Here is a 23661-nt window from a genome sequence, read left to right as displayed (position 1 = left end):
TTCATTTGCTGAGAAAACTCACCAAGCTAGTACTCCCCATGAAGAAACCTCAACGAGTTAGTACTTCCCGCTAGCGAAGACTGGTAGCGTTAGGGTAGCATGCTGCTAACAAGCTGCCGTTGCCCTGTTTTTCCAAGTTTCCTGTGACTGTGGCCGTCAATAACAGTAGTTTCTTTATATTTAATGACAAAGTGGGGCTCCAAAGTGGTGGGTTGTAACCAGAAAGCAGTCTTATAGTTTGACATCCTCATTCAGAGAACGATTGAGGATGATGAGCGTGCAAATCTCTCAGCTGTGTTTGACCTGACTCAGGTGCTACGCAGTCCTACCAGCGGTACACCCGGCCTCTTTCCTCTGTTACAGATACAATACTGTACGTCAAAGGAGCTTCTGTGGGCTACAGGATGCTGTGCTGTATGTTTTGCTGTTGAGAGTTTAGCGAGGAGTCCTGTCAAAACCTCCGGTAAACACGCACAGAAGCTCATTTGCAGCGGACGCCTACCAACAAGAAGACAAGATAAACAAGGCGTACATCAGAAACGGATGTTATACAGTACAAATGTTCAGTGTGCGATTGTGGATCTGTAGTGTTTGTATGAATCTGCTGCGTCGAGGCCTTATTTAGGCTCATTTACAGTAAACAGATGAGTTGGAAATTCTGTTTATGTGGTATCAGGGGGGTGCAGGGAGGGGGGATGCTGGATCTGTGGGAAAGACTGAGAGAAGAGGCAGAGTAGCTTCTCGCATACAATGATCTATTTATCAATTCCCCATCCTGTTTCTCTCCTCTCCACCCATTCTCTCCTCTCCTCCTCCTCTTTCTCCTCCTCTCTTGACTGACCTACTTGCTTATCCTCTTCAGAGCACTTAAAATTCAACTTATCAACACTTTTTTTTGGCTGCCGCATTGTTTCCCTCCTTTCTTCCCGTTCATTTAATTTTGTTTTGATTGCTCATCTTCTCTGGAACAAATAAGATACAGTAGAGGCAATTGGCTCCCTTTTACTTTCTGTTATTACTTCATCCAGATATGTGTTTGTGTGCGTGTGCGTGTGCGTGCGCGTGCGTGCGTATTTACTTCAAAAGGGAACAAAAACAGAAAAAGAAGCAATATGGACAATGCAGAGGTTCTTAATAGAGTTGTTCTCAACAGCATTCTGCAGCGTTGCTTTAATTAAGGTCTAAATATAGAGGCTTAAATAAATGCTTAGAGGCTGATTTGAAGAAATACACGCCAATTTTCTGAAGGCATATTGCTTAATTAAAAATGTTATTTTCGGAATTTAAGATTATGTCAGTCTTTCAATTGGAACAGCGAAGGAGTGAGGGAGGAGAGGAAGTGAGGAAGGAAAGGAGGGCAACCTATCTAGACCGTCAACTTCTTCAAAGATTTGTGTAACTACACCAACAACAACTAAAAAGTTCTCATATTTTATTACTATCAAGGTGTTTTCCCCTGCACTCAGGTAACGAGAGCGTAGGAGGGAAATCCTTGCAGACAAGTGACACTATTTAAACGCATTTTGATACCTGTGGGGCTTCTTTAGAAAAAGATCTCTAGATATCATCATTTCAAAGAGAAAATTAATGTCTTTTATGGTTGGGAAATGGCATTAAAAAAAAAACAAACAACAACCACAACCTGGAAATAAACAGTCTGCTGTTTTCATCTTTCAACTTTTCAGTTGCCGTGACAATCAGCTGTGAGCCTGTTAGTTCCTGAGCAATAAAACTTTTATAAGGGCCAATAACTATTGTTGGTTTTCCTTTGTAAAAGGCTCATTAATTTCCAGAAATGAGTGAACACAGCAGCTTTTAGCAACTGGGACTACATCGTATTTATTGGAGGCCATTTCCGTTCAAGAACAAATGTCTGCTGCAAGTATGTTTTCCCTCAGTCTGACAGGATCTTTTCCGTCACGACTCGCTCATCCCGCGGACGTACCCTGGATTTCTTGGAGACGATGCTAAAAGCAGTGGAGGATTCTCACAGCTCCACGTCGCCACGCCCTGATGAGTAGCGGCGGAAAAGTAAGTGACTAGCTGAGGGATCTAGCGGGCTGACAGCCTGGTCACGGTGCCTGGCGAGCAGCGAGGACCCACATGTCCCCGCTAATACATAAACGTTCACAGATTTATTGTTCAAACGCGTCGCCCAAAAATATCTTAATATGTACGTACACAGCAGCAACCCCCAAAAAACCCCACCTGTGAGCGAGCAAAGCAACAAATTTCTTGTCCTTAATCGCTCCACAAATCGGAGGAAATTATTTTATAGATCGGGAACCAAGCGACGTGATGTGGTATCGACTCACATTAACGGTCGTGTTCCTCTTCACGAGGGAACGCAGGCTGCTTGAGGTTCTAAATTGGTTCTGGATAATAACGTGGAACTGTGGCTCGTGTGATACCCAGACTTTGGGAAACAGTTGTTTTTGGGAGCAAAATTCCTTGTTGGTTTTGGTCTTTTGATGAGATTTGTTGACAATCAGAAAAATATAGATCACCGGATTTATCCTCCCAACGAGACGGCGAGGGGGAATGTTGAGTCTGTCTAGTCTTTGTGATGATTTGCAGGGTTGTTCTGACATTTGATCCTCTTGCAATAGTGTGTGTGTGTGTGTGTCTGTGTGTGGGAGGGGGAAAGCGAGCGAGAGGGGTGGTGGATTCATTACTGTGTGCTGCTGTTTGTGCTTTTCAGAGAGGAGGGAGGAGGAGGAGGAGGAGGAGGGAGATTACACGAACTCCAAGCTGATTGAAGGCTGTGTCGGGGCCGGAGCATGTGACGGGCTCACGGAGATATTATGGTGTCATCGAGATCATAGCTGGTTCTTTCTAAAAACCTTTCTATTTAGCGACGCTGGCTTCCGTCTGCACTGGCACCCAAATTCCACCAGCGAGACATTTAAGGAAACTAACGTCAGATCAGCCTTTGCAAATCATCAAACACTTCCCCAGAACAGAGAAAGCAGTTCCGTTATTTGTGTCCGTGGGGGCACAGACGAGGCTTTCCACCATTTTCGTGTCGTCTGCATCAGGGTGTCTGCAAGCTTATGCAGTTGGGCTGCTATCAGATCATCCAGACCACATTTTGCTTCACGATTGGATCTCAGCCTGTGAATTGCATATCAAGATGTGATGGTCGGAGCTGAATCGAGGTAATAGAACACTTTATCAGTATCAGGAGTGTGTTAGCGAGCGTGCACAGGCCTGGTATCAGATATCATTATCCAGACAAAATTCCATGTCACATCAGGTAGAATTAGCATCAAGCTACTAAGTTTTAGTAAGTTTTTTCACCAGTGAGTGACGCACACGCCAGGTTTGATGTTGGACGGATCAACAGATGTTGAGATAATCGAGGATTTACATGCAGACAGAGAGAGATTTCTTTAATTAGGTTCCTTACAAACTCCCTTTACAGTCCCACATCCGATACTTCCTGTGTATCTGAGAAGCTTCAGTCTCAGCAGCTCCGCTTGAACACGGTCTATACGCTTCGGTGCCGCTTCCTGGTCAGTAGAAATATTCCAGTTCACTCAACACCATGTATCTGTGAAGGGCAGCTCTGTTTCTACGGACAACACGAGAACATTCAGTGCAGCAGCAACAGAGGAATGCGGCCCATGGGGAATAAGAGCATACCTTCTATAAATGCAGCAATAATTCATGCCCCTGCGGTGTGTTACCATCCTGTATCGTGTGCGTAACATGTGTCTAGTGTGTGGTGCTGGAACCTAAACCCACCAGAGGTACCTGTGAACGGTGAGCAGAGATGAGCAGCCGGCTCCACAGTCCTGGTAGCATCACTTCTGTCTCACTCAACACCTGCAGATCTGCTTCATTGTCACACTTCAGGCTGACAAGAGCGAAGTGACCTGATCTCACAAAGCTTCCACTGGAGCCATGAAATACTGCAACCTTCCTCGTGTGCACGCGTGTTGCCGAACCGGCTTTGTAAAAAATGTTGGACTCCCCCGTGAACGCCTTCAAAATCTAAAAATATTTTGGCAAACGTGCTCTAGCATGACTTATTGATGTGCGCGATACGATCGATTAATTCGATTTTAAATTTCAGGACTATGTGTTTTTATGAAAATCGATTTTTAAAAAAAATTATTTATTTACACGCTAGTGTCAAAAGCACCGCAACGCTCATCATGATCATGTTAGCGGGGCGCACCCAAACATGGCAGCGACGGGGAGCTTGTACCAAAGTAAGGTGTTTTCATCAAAAAGGACTTTTAAACCTACAAGTTTGAAGGTGGACTGTGTCACCGCCAGGTTGAAAATAAGCTACCCTGAGGGAGAGCTTTCTAAAAGTTCTACAAACGTTTACAACGGCCTGGTCCGCATCTCACCTACAAGCATGTTTGTGGCTCGTCAGGTTGCACTTTCACCTTAAAGTAGAAAAAAAAAAAAGAACTTAAAACTTGTTCTGAGCCATTTATTTGTCATCTGTTGTTCACGTTTGAGTAGGGCGGAGAAAAATGGAGGAAAATTGGAAATTGGATTTTTTTTTTGTTTAAAAAAAAGAGAGAGATTTTATCTTGAGGCCAATTACTTATTACATGTTTTGCCAATTTGTCAGTTTACTTTGGGGAAAGACGCATCCAACACTGAGGTACGGGCAGCAGATTGGTCTGAGTTCATTGTAAACTCAATCTTCAATCAGGTTTATGATCAGTTAAAAATGTTGCTGGTCCTATTATGATTAATTTTTAAAGAGTATTTGTGTATCCAGTGTTTAAAACTACTGTAGCGCCGGGTATAAAACATCATTAAAATACCAAAAGATACAAAAACTGCACTGAGATTTGTTTAAAGTGCTTTGGAATAGAATGCTCTTCAAGTGAAATTCATTAAATTTGGGTCTGTAAATAAAAGTAATTTATTTACGAGCACAGATTTGTACATTTTTCCTCCTGAGACTTTTCTGTGCTCTTGAAATAAACAATGTTAATAAAAAAAAAAAAAAAAAAAATCTTTTAAAAAAGCCCTAAATCCACGGCCGGGTGGCGGTTGCTGGCTGCGGGGAGAGGAGACTGATGTCCCCAGCTTCTCCGCGCAGGAGGACACCCATGCTGCAGTAATAACCTGGGAAAATGGTGAACGTGACACATCAAAACAGCTCTGTTTATTTTAAGGTGCGGCGGTTGGGAAGGTCCCGGCAGTACACGAGCTACCACTCACGCTGCTCTTGCTCTCCTGGGAAAGGGTAAGGGTGGTGAGATAGGGAGAGAAATGGAGGGAGAGGTGACAGAAGGAGCGCTTGGTGTGTTTTCAGTTGATCCACTTCCTCCCTGATGTTGGCTCTCATTTGTCTTGGCTGGAAACTGAGTACAGGGCTGGAATACTGATGACTGTTTCTCCGCATCTTCCCCTCTCCTCCTCTCTATCTGCCTCTCTCTCATCTTCGCCCCCTCCATTTATTCTCTCAACACATACTCTACATTCTGTCTGCTCAACTGATTTCCTGCCTCCTGTCTCTCCCCCCTTTCAACCCTCCTCATCTCGGCTTTCTCCCGATGCAGCTGCACTTGCCGACCCAAATTTCCCTCCTCTCCTCCTCTATCCATCTCTCCATCTGGCCTCGCTCTACCTCTCCCACTGCTCAGTCTATCACTTACCGGCTACATTATCCAGCTCCATTCCTCCTCCCTCTTGCCATTTCGCCCTGCGTACCTTCCAATTCCTCCTCTCATCTCACCTTCAGTATCTCCCCACACCTTGATGTCTTTTCTGCCACCCCCCTCCCCCTCCTCATCTGCTTCCTCTCATTTGGTGTCGACTCCTTGTCCTTCTTGCCCGCCCGGCCTCCCGTCGCCTCACAGTTCCTCGTTCTCTCCGTCTCTGTGTGAATTACCTCCCCATCCATGTGGGTCACAGGGGTGATGAGACATGAAATCAGAGGTGTGCGTATGTGTGTGTGGTCCTGTGTCACTGAGCAGAGGAGAGTAACGGAAAGAGAAACCCAAAGAAGAAGAGGCTTGAGGGCATCTACGACAGCGCGGGTGACGTCCATCTCAGAGCGGAAAAAGTCATATCCTGCACGATGTTCTCATCTCATAACAGGACCTGTGAGCACAAATAATATCACTGTTGCTTCCACGTCTTCGAGGACGCAACACAGACACACACACACACACACAGCAGTTTGGTGTTGAAAGGTTGCAGCTCCCACACAACGGCAGCCCCGATTTCCCCTCGCCGACATCTTTGGAGAACAGCAACAAAATCACGAGTCGGGACTCGCTGCTCTGTCAGCCGTGATCACGCGCGTTAGATCACCAGGTTTACTGCCGAGACCCGAGGAAAGACTCGACAAGACGACATACGATTTCCCGTGACAGCACAAGGCTCAACCGAGGAAGAAACGCCCAGGCTGGGCTGCTCGCCGCTCCCTCAACTCGTGTCCCACAACATACCAACGCTACTGCGATCACCATTCAGCTCAAATCATAATACGTGACTATGCTGCTGATCGGTAACTAACAAGTACAATCAATGACGTCTTTGCTGTACCGCTGGAGTGACCTTGTCATGGTTGTGAACCACCAACAACCAGTCCAGCTGTTCAGATCATTTAATCAACACGCTTCAAATAAAAAAAACAAAAAACAAGGGATTTTTTTTGTGCTCCATAACTATGTTAATTTAAATACCAGGATCTGAACCATGTTGTCACTTAAAGCTCCTCTACATGCACAATACATGACTAAACATCCAACCATTTTCTACTGCTTCTCCTGTTCAGGGTGGCCGGGGGTGGAGCCTATCCCAGCAGCCTTCAGGCGAGAGGTGGGGTTCACCCTGGACAGGTCACCAGTCCATGGCAGGGCCAACACACATAGACAGACAATCATTGGCTCTCCCAGTCACACCTACAGTCAATTTAGAGTCTGGATTAACCTGGTCCCTCTTGATGTCTTTGGACTGTGGAGGAAGCTGGAGTACCAGAGAGAACCCAGCAGGAACAGGGAGAACATGGAGACTCACACAGAAAGATCCCGTGCTGGAGCCGGGGCTCAAACCTGAACCTTCTCGCTGTGAGGCGACAGTGCTGACCACTGCACCACTGCACCACCACTAAACGTACTCGTTTGAAAAATTATAATTCTACATTCAAGAGATAAGAATGAGACAAATGGTAAAAATGCCGCAATATTGTCATCACAGCTGCTCTGAAGAGAAATCAAACTCTGGGTCCTTCACTTCTGTTGCAGAGCAGATAACAACGCTCCACGTCCAAGTCCTCACATCTAAATGCACAAAAACAAAGTTTCCCACCTCAACAAACACGCCGGACTCCCGACGTGTGGAGGAACTACCTGTTTATTACTCTATCGTTGATGACAAATCAATTCAGGATTAATACCGTGCATCTGTGCTACTTTTGTTTTTTGGCATGACCATGTAAATCACCACATTGTGTCGCCGCTGTAGAAATGAATGATACATGGACTTGATGCTAAAAAAAAACCCAAAACAAAACAAAACATATTCCGTTTTTTTTTTTTTTTTTTAATTTAAAAGTTATTTAAAATTAATGCCGGTGCGCCCGTCATCTCTCTCCGCTCTCCAGCATCACTCTGTTTTTCTAAACTATAAAAGATGTGAAATTCACAAAGCTTCTCCGGGTTTCTTAAAAACACGTCTCTGGGCATCTTGTATTTAGAACAACAGGAAGTCAAACGAAACGCTTTTCATCTGCAGTGTCACCCACAGTGCATTCTTTCTAGTACGCGCTCCCGAGTGACCAGGTTTCTCTCTCTCTCTCTGTCTTTCACTGCTCAATAAAGAAAGACAAGATTTATGAAAAATGTCGTCCGTGGTAGCAGAGAGGTGGCGAGGAGCAGAGCGTCTCACCCCCTCGCTGTGTGCGCTCCCATCCATCACTCGGCGCTGTGCTATCGGATCATTACAGTACAACTGTTTGTGGTTTGTTCCCATTCATTTGATCTTTTATTGCAAACATTGATTTACTGATTGATGGCTTGACTGAACTGAACTGGGTTACCTGCCGGTTGGTTTATGCAGCCAGCAAACAGCCGGACTGGTAAACCCACAGTGGTATCAAGGCCCTGCTGCCTCCGTCGTCCATCACCGGATGTTTCTCTCTTCAGGCCGTTTACGTTCGACAGTCAAATGGTAATCAGCACAAGCTTTGACATAATTAATTTTACCGTTTTATATGATACATTTTTATAGCCTTAGTGTCTGCAATTAAACCCCAGCAAAGACCGTGGGAGAGAACGGAGAGACGAATGTAGGATCATCATATCATACCAAGGATATGGGATAGGACCACTGACACTAATCGCTCCCTAATGATTCCGAATGTTCATCTGTAAACTTTAGATGGTTAACCATCATTGATTAACCTCAGGACGAAACTGTGCTGGCTTAAAATCGTTGCGGCGAAGATGGAGACGATGCTGCGGCTCATTTGCCCGGGTAGGACCAGACGCTGGGCCTCGCCGGAGCTGCAGGAAGCGGCGACGGACGCCAGGTGTTGGTTTCTATCCAGTTCATCTCTGCGTTGAGCTCCTCGCAAACCACCCGGCGATCTGTGAGTGGGAGGTGCCGATTTAACCCCGGCAAAGATTCCGCTCCTGAACCGTTTATGTCTTCCGGAACGTGCCTTCAGAGTGTTACGGTAGGATGAGATTCATTTTTGTGAGTAGCGAGACTTCCGATTGTTTTGAATGGACATTAAAGTGCTCACCGGGTTCTCAGATGCTGAAGATGTTTGTCTCTCGCCTCAACACCTGAAGAAAGTCGGCTAAACTGAGAAAAAGTGAATATAAACTGGCGTTCCGATAGTTTAGCGAGCTCCGTAAGCCTGAAAACGATGGCAAAAGGATAGTTTAGAACTTGACGGCCATGTTGAACACATTCAGGAAGGAACGCATAGACGCAGAGCGCCAACCGGTTAGGTGACTGCAGACAGCGTTTGACACTGATTCATTTTGAAGAATGAGGAGAACAGCCCCTCTGGACCAGCCACAGAAACAAAAAACGTATCCTTTGCATCAACATGAACTATCCAGAGTCGGTTCTGCTTTATCTGAGACGATCTGTTGTTGTTCAGATGAGGTGTGTCAGCACACTCCCGCTGAGTCTTCCTCCTTTTTCATTTCTCTGCTGCAGGCAAAGACCGAGCAGCCACGAGGTTTTCTCTCTCTCTCTCTCTCTCTCTCTCAGCTCATTTTTACAATCCCCAAATTTAATGAGCATCTGTAGGGGAGCAGTTGATGGTTTGCTGATGAGCAAGAACTCATTTGTTTTGATCATTCGCTGTCTGCAGGACTTCAAAGATGGACGGCTCGATAGATTTTCTATAGCATGAGGTGGCGGGATGTGAGCAGAAGTGATGGAGGAGATAATTCTCCTGAAATGTCAGAGGGAAGTTTGATTTGAAACTTAATTTGGTGAGCGGTCACGCTGAGCTGTGGGCGTTGGCATTCGTTGAATAAAAGCAGCAATTCTTCACGCCTGAATTCTACTTTTGCATTTTATTTGTTGAGCCATGATCAAAAGCTTCACGTGAGCGTGAGTGATGGGAGCTGGATTCACAGAGCGGCGGCACAGGGTGACGTGTTTGCAGGCTTAGTGCCGTTATTTCTGACTTTCATTGCTGTTGCTGGTTTTTAAAACATTTGGGGCTTTTTGAGATGGGTTGTTGTTGTTGTTGTTGTTGTTGTTGTCCTCTTGGCTGGGGATGAATTCAATTTTTACAACCTTTAAACTCAGATTTTGCTGGTTGATTGATCTCTTGACAGACAGTCCCACTACAACACAAGTGCTCGCTATTCTCCAGCTCAACTCGCATTTTCCAGTTATGAAATTAAGACCTTGTTGTAGTCCAATGATTAAAACGAATGCGGTGAAATTTGTCACACTGGCAAAAGTCCAGATTTATACCAGAAACTCCAAATTCTGAATGGTTTTATCAGGTAAAGGCGGAAACAAAAACCCAGAACCTTCCTGATGTGAGGCGACAGTGCCGACCACCGCACCAGCGTGCCGCCATGCCTAAACGTGCTCGTTTGAAAAATTACAATTCTACATTCAAGTCAAAAGAATGAGACAAATTATATAAATGCTCAAGACTGAGGAGTCCAAAACCGAGGTAGGTGGAGTCCCGGTGGCAGCAGAATGTGCCGCTGACCCATGGTTTTACAGCCAGTAAAGTCCTTAAAATCCTTGTTTGTGCCATAAAACGAACCGTGAGCGTGGCGTTGTTGGCTCACGTTGTTCGAACCTTTTCCCGCCGGGGCGGTAAATCATTTGGAGAGCATTTAGCCTGCTGTTTCACGTGGAATAATGAACGCGTGCGTTGGTGTTGCTTGGGTCGTGGCGTGACTGCTGAATGGAATTCATTTGATGATTTAAATAACACACAACGCAGCGCTGACGTCGGTCCACAGGTGAATAAACCAGCATGACCAGTGAAAGCAGTTCAGTCCTGAAGGTTCTATTCTGCTGTTGGGCCTCGAATCTGAAAACACAATCCCTGATCCCGCAGATGAGTTGAGGTGGGCTTTTGGCTGAGTTAATTTCTACTTTTTGATGACATTAATAACTTTTAGAACTTAACTTATCAGAATAACTCGATCCTCATCTTCAGCTCACGTTGGATTTGAGTCAATCTCATTGACGATTGCGCTGCATCCAGAAAACACACAACCCACTGTGATTTACAGCACCGATGCGTCACCACTGGCATTTGGTGACATTCAAAGCAGCTCAATTACATTTTAAAACCCATCAGCGACATCTTTTTTTTTTTCTCCAAATATAACAACACAGTTAATCAGGATAATGAGGCCGCGCGGTGAACGGAGGGAGACGATGCACAGATGGATTTAGAGGTGAGCCATCATTCGCATGTAATGTGACTGCTGCTGGGCCTCGTTCCTTTACAAACAAGCGCTGATGCTGCCATCCCCCAAAATCGGTGTGCGTCAATAAAATTACTGAAGGAAGTGGCGGGCGGCACGGGGGTGCAGTGGTCAGCACTGTGGCCTCACAGCAAGAAGGTTCCGGGTTCAGGATCTTTCTGTGTGGATAGGCTCCACCCCCCCGCCACCCTTAACAGGATAAGTGGTAGAAAATGGATGGATGGACTTCATGAAGTGGGTCTCCTCCACATGCTCCAACACCCCCACCCCATTTCATGAAAGTTGGGTTCATAAACTGACGGATCTCGTGTGCGATAACCCTCTAGAGCGTCAACGTGCCGTTCACCTAACAGTTATCATGAATCGATTGATTCGACTGGGCTGCACCGTGCGTCAACACTTAGAATCTTTACTAAGTGTGTGTTAGCTTTTTTTAGCTAACCAGATCTTTATCCTAGAACAAATAGTAGAAAATTATCTTCCCAAGGTTGATTTCATTTCAAGAAGTTGTTGTCAATGAATAGTCATAACATAAAGTTTTCTAACCAACAAAAACAACATCAACCCGCGGCCGTGGAGCGACAACCACGCGAACTCTGTACCCACTGTGACCTTTCAGCGCTGAGAACAATAAACGGGCAGCAGTGAGGCTGGGTTGTATCATCATTCATCTACAGTTCATCTATCTTTCTCTCTCTCTAACACACACACACACACACACAAACACACACTCCTCCTTCTGTCCCTCTCCCTCTGTAATTCTCTGTAATTCATCCTTGGCTTTTTTATTCCAACTTAATCTATTATTCACACTCTGTTTTAAAAATGTAACAGTGCGAAGGTCACTGATCAGTGCTCTCCCCTCTCTACAAGACAACGTGAACACGTGCGCACGCACACACACACACACACACACACACACACACACACACACACGAGTACAGACGTTTTCGCACTCAGTCACAAGCATGTACACACACTTAAAGGGAATTGCATGAACCCTGAGACTTTCAGGTTTTCCAGAGCGGCCGTGTGCATGACGGTCCAGAAACAAAGAGAATGATGAAGAGTCGAATCTGAGGGATTAGAAAAAGTGGAACTACATCAATTTTTCCGGCAAAAACTCGAGCTCAGGTGAGCTCAAGTGTTGAAACTGGAAGACTACTGCAGGACGCAGAGAGTGCCTCCCGCTCCAGTGCAGCCTGGATTAAGACAGAAGCACAATATTCATCCAGATCAACTTTAAAAGACAGAAATTCTGCCCCCAAAAATTCATTATTTACTTTGGGAAAAAAAAAAAAAGTGTCAAAGAAAGTCACTGCCTGAGGGAAAACAAGCTGAGGAAGACATGACATTAAAGTGAACTCCTTCTAAACCAGATGCATCGCCATTGTTTTTTTTATTCTCTTTCTTCATTGGTTGTCACTTTGGTGTTTTACCTTTCAAACTTATTAACCCAGTTTTCCCTCTAAAAATACTTTACTACGTAGCAATGGAGTCAGAAGGGCGTGCAGAGTAGAGAGGAGCTGCACGTATACTTCTTAAAGCCGTCAGGATGACACAGTCCTCACTCCTCCCTGAGAGTATAAATATCATAAATATACTCCCACGTCCTTCACAACTGTCGGAATCCTGTGTTTTCAAGTAGCCTTTATCATTAAAAAAAAAAAAAATCTCTCTCCTGAATGACTCGCAGGATTATTAACCAGTACGACCATCCCTTAACAACCTGGATTGAACTCCTGGTCCACCGACACAGTCTCATGCAGGAAAACTGGCGTGGCAGCGTCAGTGGCAGCGTCACTGCCGCGCGGTCGCTGGTTTTGAAACATTGGTTTAAACTGATTCGAGTTGGTTTCCGTGGTGAGCTTCCGCGGTTGGTGAACTCGGCCGCTGGCGGCATTGACAGACGCTGGACTTTGCTTTTATTCCAAACCTCTCCTAACCTTTGACCTTGACTCTGCTGACGCTTCTGTCTGGACTTTCGCTTGTCATTTCCTGTTTTATTTTGGAGTTCTACTTCCTGTCTTTGCTTGGTTTCCCTGCTTGTTTTGACCCATGTCTTGTTATTGAGTACCCCGTTTGTGTATGTGTATCAATCCCTCTTCCTCATTGTCTACCTCTTCCTCATTTTCTGGATTTTTATTTACATTTCTTTCTCATTTTCTACAATTTATTCCTGATATTTGACTTTTGGATTGTTTTTGGATTTTTCCTGCCATTGTTGGAATTATTTGTCATCGCTGCTGGTGTCTCTGGCAATGGACATCCTCTAAATTTAAGGAATTCCCTCTAATCCCTGTCAATCTGTTGTTAATCTCACAACAAAGCTACTGCCTTACTGAGAGTTTCTCCTCGTTGCCTGTGAAATCCCAGCGCATCAGCCAATCCCTGGCTCCCTGAAATCATTCTCCAACTAAACCCAGACCAGCGACCAGCACCAGGCTGTGGAAGCTGGGATCTTGTGGCACCACCGTGAAAATATCTCCAGTGACGATTCATTTCTGTGCTGCAACCGCGTCACTTCAACAGATGTCGTGCCGCCGCTGTGACGCTGTGATGTCATGAAGTCGTGGTCATTGTCGTGCTCATTTCCACGAGATCGCACTGGCCTGTCGACAGTCATAAAAGTTGTTCTCATCAAGTGAAGAAGCTGCAGAGAAACGAGGAGAGGAGTGGGTGAGACACATTCAACGCTAACTGACACACATTAATATATGAGCGCGCACACACACACACACACACACACACACACACTTATACACATATACATATGCATACTGTGAGGCAGATCATGGAGCATTTAAACAGGATCATCAGAATTAATAATTTATATACGTGAGTGACATGCCTGAGGTCTCCTGATGTGGGTTTCACTTTGAAGCACACACTCACACAAGCGCGGGCGCACACAGACACACACACTCGTGAATGTACAGAACCCATCAGCCCAACTCTTCCTTGGTGATGTGTATCTATGCCCTGAATTCTAATTGCCTCCTTTACCAGCCAATTAAATGGCAGTATCTGTCACCATGACAGCTCATTAGCAAATGGGCATTCAGCTTTCAGGCACTGTGTTTTCGGGCCTGCGTGTCGATGTGTGTGTTTGTGTGTTACTCTGTTCATGCGTGCAGCAGGAATGCCTCATAACTTCGCCCAGTGTGCGACCACAGATCGCTGGCCCACCCGTGTGCGTGCATGTCTGAGGAGGCTGCTATTAGCCGGAAATGGAAAAAGTGTTTTTGTTTATTTGGGGGTTCTTTTGTGTTCCTCCCCGTGACTGTGCATGCACATAGACAAGAGGAATGTGAGCTCTGACTTGTGGTGTTTTATATCTGCAAATGTTTCTGAATCCATTTTCATTTGTTTGGTGGAGAGATTAGCTCCATGCCTGGTAAAACATTGTCAGGCAACACGGGGAAGCAGCTTTGACACCCTGCCAGAAAGCCAAAGACCCAGCAGAGAATGCTGGGAGTAATGAGTAAGACCAGTGGCATTTTGTCTCCTAACCAAGGGAGTTTAATTATGATCCTCTACGGCTGCGACTGTAGGTTCTAATAAAGTCTGAGGAATCAATTTGACAGGTTTTTTTCCCCCCCTCCCTTCCACACCGATAAGCTCTGTAAAATACAGAACTTTGTACCTCGATGTCAGAAATTCACTGAACGACTCCGACTGTCTCTGCGAACACCAGTTTGAAATTCATTCCATCCAGCCAGACATAACACTTCTGACCTTGCATGAAGTGGTGAAATTATTTTGCTGTCATCGTCTGGCAGGTACACAGCCAGACAAGTACAGCCAAAGACCCACGGGCGACTCCTGTTAACGCTACGCCTCGTTCCTTGTCGTCGCTGGACGATCCACCAGAAGACCAAGAAGCACTCGAAACTGATCAAAATACGTGCAACATCTCTCAGAGAGCAGCGAATTCCAAATTAATCACTAATGTTTCTTTTCTTTAATCATTTCAACCGCCGTCTCTAAAACAAGACGAGCACCATGAACTTCATGTTGCCTTTTGGAACACACCATTGCTTTTTGTTAAATTCCTTCAGAACCTTAAAATCAACTGATCTGAACTACTGCGCGCATGTGTGTGTGTGTGTGTGTGTTTTTAAGGTTTCTAGGGGGTTTTCTCAGCTGTTTTTACGGCTTCAGTTTGCAGTCGGCAGCGCACACAGAAATTTGAGCGCCTTAATCGTACGTTTCTATGTACGCACGCTTCTAGCTTTTGACCCGCAAGTAAAAACATGGAGGCAGCGCTCCAACTGCTGGTAACATATGCTAAAAATAAGAGACTTTCCATCTGGAGCCCATGAACACTGGAAATAGCTTCACACACGTTGCTCCTCCAATTCACCGCTTTAGCAAATTCACCAAAAAAAAACAAAACATAACAAAAAAAAACGCCATTTGTCGCCACTTGTGAACTAAAGGGAAAATACATTAGAGCAAACGTCTGCGCTATGCCAAGCATTTTGTCAGGTTCAGTTTTTAATGCCGGCCCACAGTGAAACACCAGAAGCAGAGCAAATGGCTGATATGCCATCTTAACCTGCGGAACGTTCCGTCACAGGCTCCTCCGTAGCACACCCCTTGTTACTGTTGCAGCTGTATATTTGTTTTTGGGCGTCTCACAACCCCTGCAAAACCCCCTGAACATTTTTGGAAAGTTGAGTGGAGAAGCATGAAAGTATTCAACCACTTCCAAGTGAGCAGAGGCTAAGCAGAAGTAGCCAAGTCAGCCAGCAGTGCAGGAATGTCGCCGTTCTAGAGATTAGAGGCGGCAATGAGCCTAATGAGTGCTGTGACAACTGGTTTGGCATGTTTTTGAAGTGAAAATGCGATGCAGTGGTACTATAACGTTACTTCCAAAACACCAAGGGATCGCTGTGAGCTCAGCGACCGTCCTCCATCATCCTAATCAGAACAAAATCTCCCAACGGAGACAAAAAGACGAGGTAAAGAGTTGTTCTCAACCAGCCTGCTCACTGAAAAAAGTTACACCCGAAGATGCATTTGTAAAATATAAATCACAGTAAACAGGAGCTTCAAATTCATTGTGATTCATTTCTCACTCAAATGAATTCGTTGACTCCTGTGGTTGTAAAGTAGGAAGCGAAGGGTCATTAAACTCTAGTGCAAGTCTTCATGGAAATTTTACAAGCTAGCTGTTTACCCTCTGAGCGGTCCACTTGTTCCTCTCTCGGCTCGACCTGGCAGCCTGTTCGGTTGTTCTCAGCTCCCACAGACCTCCTTCAGAGGGATGTTTGTGCTGTCGATTGGACTCTATCCTCTCCTGGTAGGTGTTCCCCCCATCCTCCATTCTCCTCTCTACCTCCCTCAGGACAGATTTAACATCCTTCCTGTCCCAAAGCCCTGAAAGCTCTCTTCTTCTTATTGAGAGGGGATTTGATGGCTTTTGCCATCCTGAGTTTGTCCTTTGGAAAACATTTTTGTTGGAATGAGTCCACAAAGACACTGAATGAATCCCTAATGGTGTGGGAGAGTCCTTTGATATCCCACCGAGCAGGTTCGCGTCTGTGCATTCATTAGTAGTCCTTCAGACCATCCACACACTCTGCAGAGGACAGATAACCACAGTCCTGGCGGCAACAGGCGTCTGCTTGATAACCAAGAAGCGTCAAGTCTTGGTCAGATTTGTTGGTGGAGGAAACGGTGGGGGAGGAGTTTGCTAGATCGACAAGTAGATTCACGCCTTGCTTTTACATAGGAATTAATAAGATCGATCAGCGATGAGGGATTTCCTGATCCACGTTTTCTGGCTCTTAAACCTGTTTGAGCCCTTCGGTGTCGGTTATCTGCAGATACAAATCTCATCTATGTTTAGATAAGAGGCAGAAGATATGCAGAGTTGACTTCATATGCATCCGGCTCACTGATACACACATTAAACAGATTTCAGAACCTTTTAATACAAATTACTGAAGATCCTGCTTCAAAAGGATTAAACTGTCCGTCAATGGGACACAGAGGGCAGATCAGTCTGCTGCCGTGTTTAGAACCACAGAAACAGTCCACTCATAATTGACCAGCGGCGCAGAAGCTTGCTAACAATCTTTGGCTGACGTTAACTTCCAGAAAAGGCTTCTAACGCTCCCCTGTCAACGTTCCTCCTCTCAGCCGGGCAAGGCAACGCTCAGCGCCGCATAAAATGAGAAGCTGCTGATTGTTTTGTACACAGCCTCTCTTTGCCAACGTGGAAGGATAGTTTGAGAGATAAACGTGCGCGTTTTACCAACCAGGAGTCATTCGCCATTCGCAACGGTTAGATTTTGATCAGTTTTATTTTTTCCCTGTACAGAAGTTTAAGCCGAATTCAAACACACCTGACTCCGCCATGATTAGCAAATAACCCCCCCCCCCCCCCCTTTTGCCAACTTTGTGTGTGTGCGTGCTGAAATGAGGTTGATGAGTTGTGAACCAGATAATTTAAGTGGCAGGCTGTTAAAACTAAACAATGAGCAGAGAGGTGCTAAAACTGCAGAGTCGGGCGATAAGTCTCCGTGGGTTTATCACTGCAAGTGAGGCGATTCACATTACACCGTGCATTCATTGCTAATAAAAAAAATATTGATTAGTGCAGCTTTTTAAGACACAACGAAATTGAGTCTGGACATTTGAATATTGGACTGTGACCTCCTCCAGCACTTGGAGGCATGACTATAAAATCCAACCAAAAAAGCCAATACAGATGTTTAAGTAAGCATATACTTCTATCTGTCCTATAAAAACTGTCCTTTCCTCACTAATTGAAATGCCACAGTGACTGGTCCGTGCAACTGATGGCTCTGTGGACAAGGGAACTTAACACAAGCGGCAAAAGTGCGGCGAAGAAAACACGGATTTCACATGACTTGTAGTGCCAAAATGAAAAACCTGAAAAGAAACACACTACTTTTTGGTTTTACACTCGTTGTCCATCCTTCTCTGAGCCTGACAAGAAGATCATTTATTAGGGAGCTGAGACCCACAGGGAACAGCTGACCCCTCATTAGCTTGGCTGCTAAGTTAACGAGAGGTCTTAGCATGAATTGTAGCATCCCACATATACGGTGCAAATTCCCCGTACACCTGATTTAACTCAAACGCTCCTTGCCTGCTTTATTAGAACGAGGGTTTTGTTCATATCAGCTGCGGTAAAACAACAATTAAAACTCACAAGGTATTGCCATTCTCGGATCAGCTGGAACGACTTTCCTGACTGGGTCCAGCGGCCTCAAAAACTTTGGCCAACAAAATAAAATGTCCCTGACGACAAGAAACGCAACTGTTGCCAATAATCACGGCTGACTTGCAAGAGAGGATGAAGATATTTCTGGTCGAACCAAGACCCTTCTTGTCTGGCTCTGCTTGTGAGGACGGCAGATTGACGTATTCCTCAAAAAGTTGGTGCGTTCCTTCAAAGTTCCCGTCGGTTCTCGAGACCAAGGCACTGACAGAGGGAACTGGGGTGAGTCCCTGGCCACCTCACACGGCTGCTCGCTGCACCGGAGAGGATGCTTAAATGCCAAGGACATTGGTTTTTTTTTGTAATTTGTTTACAACGGCAATAAAACACTGACTACAATCTCAGTGAGCAAAAAAAATAATCTCTCCCTACAATGTCGACAAAAACTGAAAAATCAAAAGCATTGTAAAAGTCAAATTTATGGCAGAGATTCTACAAACGAGGTGACCAGTGACGGGACGTCAGGGGGACAGACGAGGGTTAATCCATCGCTTTAGCCTCCTGTTCATTTTTACCCCAAATTATTGAATTCTTTCAAAATAGAAAGTCCGAAAATCCACCTGACCTTTTCGTATAAAACCCACCGCCTGATTCTGATAGCAGATTAGAGTTTATCCACTTTATCATACATCACATATTAAATTACACGTAACAGTTAAAAGAGTTGACATTCAGAGGAGTCAGACGGAGGCTGCCGCGACCTGCTCAGCGCGCCCCGAGCTTTCCCTCGGTCATCCTCATGGTTTTTCTTTTTTCACAACAAATCAGATGATATCCCACACTGCAGACCTCCCACTGATGGAGACCAGCCGAGTCTGACTCACCCAAACTGCTGCGGGGCTTGCTGGTCACTGCGTTTTTTAGCCTTTTCGGACACTAGCCTGTAAGGATAACAATGAACACCCAGCTCCTCTCTCTGCTGTCCTCTCTATTTGCAGTCAAGGGGACGACAGAGAAAGCAAAACGCACTGCTGATGCGTGAAGAAAGAGTGTGTGTGTGTGTGTGTGAATGCATGTAACAGCTCAGTAGTAGTTTCTATATTTAGCTAATTTACCAGCAGTGATACATCAGAGCCTTAGTTTTTCATTACACTTTGTTTTTTGCAGGCTCCTCATCCATCTCTCAGCAGGTGATTCTCTTTGTTTGTCTCTGCGTCAGACACCAGCCTTCCCTGGTGCCTTTTCTTTCACCTGAGTGACTTTCATGTTGGTTGTTTTCAGGCAGCTTGTAATGTCACATGATTATTAAAAAAAAAACAAAAAAAAAACAAGTGGCTACGTGTGAAAACCAAGCGGCCGTCGTCAAGGTTCAGCATACAGCAGAAGTGTGCGTGAGAACAGTTCGCCGAGCGCCTGCAGTGACGTTTCTGATGAGAAACTGACAACTGCAGTCCAGATCAGAGCTCTGCGGCTCAGGGATGTTGACGGAGCATCCGAGTGTTTGGTCTGTCTGGCCGGGTCAAAGGACCGCGTGGACACACACATACAAACGTCTGTGTCTGAAAGACACATCTGGAAACTCCTACTCCTTCTTTGTCATTACCCAGCATCCCTCTCTCTCTCCCTGTTGGTTCAGTCCATATCCTCAAGCTCAGACAGCTTGCTGGCTGCAGTGTCTGCACCATAGACATGTGGGATGATGTGTGTGTGTGTGTGTGTGTGCGCGTGTGTGTTGCTCAGTATACCATACGGCTGTTTTATTTTGATTGTGAAAGCAACAGCCGCTTTATAAATTCAGGAAATATCATCTTAACAGCTCCACAACTGCCTGCTAAAAGGTTCAGTTTACTGATTGTCAGAGCGGAGCCAGCCACACAGCTGCATCCAGAATACAGAGGAAACCTTCTGCGTCAAAGTCGGCCAATAAAAGACCTTGTTTTTTTCTGATATATATCTATATATATATTTTAAACTGAGGTCTTTTTTTCTTGCGTCTGCATTGAAATCATCAATAAAGATTGCGTGTTCAACTGCAACCACCAGACTGCTGCAGTGTAATGATACCAGGCAACTGTCCATGTCAGAGCCGGTCCACTCAACATGTTTTGAAATGCCACTGACGGACTCAGACTCTTATCAGTCTCAGCATCGATGACAGGATCCTACGGAGAGAGAGAGAGAGAGAGAGAGAGACTCGCTGAATTCTCTCACAGACATCCTTTATGCATTTTACTGCGTCCCACGTTTGCCGTCTTCTCCGTCTGATGTTCAGCGATCTCGATGAGCTCCTGTGTGTCCAGGCTACCGACACTCCCCTCTGATGGCTTTCAGCCTGTAAACATGTCCAAAAAAAAAAAAAAAACTTCCCGTGACGTCAGACACCCAAGCTAATGTGAGCCCGTCAAACGCGAAACACTTTTAGTGGGCAGATCTTGACATGGACAATTGCCAGGTATCATTATATTGCAGCCATTTTGTGGTTGACGCTCACAGCATCCTCTCTCTCTCTCTCTCAATACTGAAACAATTTAAAACACTTCTTAGTAATTATGACCAAGCACACAGGAAAATAGAGCTCAAAGTGTAAAACAAATGGGTTTACTGTGCTGGAAGGAGCACGCCGTCCCTTTACTGAACAAAACGCTGAAATGACCTGTTGAAAAGGAGGCACGGTGGTGCAGTGGTCAGCACTGTCGCCTCACAGCAAGAAGGTTCCAGGTTCGAGCAGGATCTTTCTGTGTGAGTCTCCATGTTCTCCCTGTTCCTGCTGGGTTCTCTCTGGTACTCCAGCTTCCTCCCACAGTCCAAAGACATCAAGAGGGGACGAGGCTGATTGATACTCTAAATTGACCGTAGGTGTGAATGGGAGAGCCAATGGTTGTTTGTCTCTATGTGTTGGCCCTGCCATGGACTGGTGACCTGTCCAGGGTGAACCCCGCCTCTCGCCCGTAGCCGCTGGGATAGGCTCCACCCCCCCACGACCCTTAATAGGAATAAGCGGACGACAATGGATGGATGAACCTGATGAAAGTGCACGGTCGTCATCTGGTTTGACCATGTCGTGAATGCAAAAACTTGCTCTTCAAAGTACTCAGTACTTAGATACATATAATGGAGTAAAAGGTAGAGTATTTCTGAAGAAACTCTCCAAAATATAACTACCTAGGTGAAGTACAGACACCTGACCTCAACATTGCTTTTTGAGGACAGTACTTGAGTTAAAAAAAAAAACTACACTGCAGGAATTCTTCTTTTATTTGGCGTATTAAAAACAGACGGCGTGAGAGAAAAAGAAATTTAGCCCACATTATTTTTTTATTTTTTTTAAGCAATTTATGATTTTCCACTTGCACTTGTTAATGGCACAGAGATGTCAAATAATGCATTTTAACATCTTGACGAGGTTAACAGATTTACAGGAGCGGACGCGGTTTCAAGGCAGCTGGGTGATGGAACACTTCAAGTTAAAAGCCTGACAGTAACAAAGAGCTGAGTCAAGCGCGCGGCGTAGGTTTGAGTTGGTCGTGTTGTTGGTTAACTGCCGGCGATGCGTCTCTGATACTGCACCGCGGGGACGGCATCATATCAGGCTCGTTTTATAATGAAAGGTTGCTTGTTACTGCAGGCTCACTCTTTATTTTCTCCACTCTTGTATTATTAATGTCTCCTTTATATCATCTTAGAGACAAGGAGTGGACACACACACGCACACGCACACACACACGGGACTCTTGAGAATGAGGAGTCATTTGACAGAGAGGATAGAGAAGCTTGTAAACTCTATGAGACAGTATTTTCCCGCGAGGCTGAGCTCTGGATTGCCCTGAGAAATGGGAGTTCTTCCTCTCCATCTCGCTCTCTCTCTCTCTCTCTCTGTCCATCACTTACTTGCCAACTGTTGCTGTCATCCTTAGCCATCTCTTCATCTGTCTCTCTAATGGGAATCTCCCTCTGTTTTCTCTCCACACAAGCCCTTATTTCAACAATCCCTCCTTTTCTTTTTTATTTAAGCGTCCCATTTCCCAGCACCCCCCCCCTCCCGCTCTCCTCCCACTGTGACACAGATAGAGCTTTGAGGTGTCCTAATTGTGCTGTAAAAATGTGATTTTATTTTTATTATTTCCCTTCACTTTACTTTTACTTTGCCACAGTAACCAACAGTGGGGGGGGGGGGGGGGGGGGGGGACTGAATAAAAGATTGATTTTGATCCAATGAAGTCGTCCCTGTTTTCGACATTCAGTCAGTCAGCCTGCGCTGCTTTCAAACCGTCTTCAGAAACCTTTCACCTTTGTAATTCTAACCACCCCCTCTTTATCCACCCCTTTGTGCCCTCCCCCTTCCTACTTGTCCTCTCTTTTTATTAGTGATGTGAGACTGCAAGCTCAGCTGGGTCGAGGAGGTCCTCCGTCTGCAAAGGTAAAAAGTTCTCTGTCTGTTTTCCATTCAGCTGTGTGAACGCCAGACTTCACACTTAGATGAGAGAACATCAGTGGAATACAAAACACGGCGCTTCAGGAGTCCAGACGGAAAATAGCAGGCAACAAATATGGAGAAAACATTTGTTCATCTTATGCAGACAAAACTTTAAAAAAAAAATGCACTCAGACGCGCATATATACCAAGCTGCAAGTTGCATAAGTTATCTTTACCTTGAAGTTCCCTGGATTGTGTGTACGTGTGTACGTGTGTGTGTGTGTGTGTTCTCCTGTTGTCAAAGAGCTTTCGCAGCGTCTCCTTTCCCCAACGGCGATCACAATTGACACACTGTGTGTTCAAGTCAGCAAGAATTAAGGCCAAAGATGAAGAAATCAGAGAATTAAACTGTAAAAACCTTCGCGAACAAAGCAGGTCTGGAATCGACGGCTCAAACTCACGCAGTCGGGAGTTCAACGCTTGTGGGGAGCGACACAGTTGAGCAGGTCACAAATTGCGAAGCATCAATATTTATCACCGGTTGATGAATCATTTTATTTATGCTTCAGGTGTCTTGGATCTTGCCATTTTATGTTTTACCCACGACCACATTGTCACGGTTTTCACATTTTAGCAGTTGCGAATTCTGTCTCGCACGCAGGAGCGCGTCTTGCAGGCTTTATTTTGTGACATCCATCAAGTCTGCAGATCACTAAATAACAAATTGTGACTCTATAGTTTGTCCAGCAATCTTTTTACATGACTTATAAGGAAGTGTTAGCGCCTCATTACTGTAGCTTCAGACGAGTAGGAAACTGTGTAGACGTGGTAAAAGAGTACGATTGTATGTGATTTTATACGGAAAACCTTTAATAAAAGAGCAGCTTATAAGTCAGCGTTGGCCTGAATATCTATTGATCCTCCAGCTGGGACCACGCCACCAGCACCCATCCAAGAAACTGACATCTTGATGCTAAACTGAGGTTTTTTGTTTTTTGTTATTGGTCTGAAAGGGGTCATCAGTTGTCAAAATCCTCCTCCCCTTGTGCTCACTCTCGTGTGTGTGTGTGTGTGAGAGTGTGTGTGTTATGCCAGATGTGTGCTGCTGCAGCGGAGGTGGCTAAGGTTCCATCTCCGAGCAT

At 45.3% G+C, this 23661-nt stretch overlaps 1 protein-coding gene across 2 annotated transcripts in view; it reads left to right on the top strand.

The window, feature by feature from the left end:
* The window catches only part of LOC147257843 (protein ELFN1-like), a 131247-nt gene that overhangs the window by 55298 nt on the left and 52288 nt on the right, over positions 1-23661 (top strand). For both annotated transcript variants that reach the window (XM_086212027.1, XM_086212028.1), the window contains exon 2: positions 22471-22522. The gene's annotated coding sequence lies outside the window, so the exon portion shown is untranslated. The remainder of the gene's footprint in view (positions 1-22470; positions 22523-23661) is intronic.

This window comes from Aulostomus chinensis, chromosome 8 (genome assembly GCF_037954235.1).
Source record: "Aulostomus chinensis isolate RoL2024-O1b breed Wild chromosome 8, RoL_Achi_v1.0, whole genome shotgun sequence".
NCBI lineage: Eukaryota > Metazoa > Chordata > Actinopteri > Syngnathiformes > Aulostomidae > Aulostomus > Aulostomus chinensis.
Note: the sequence above shows the minus strand (reverse complement) of the source record. Positions and strands in the feature narration are given on the sequence as shown.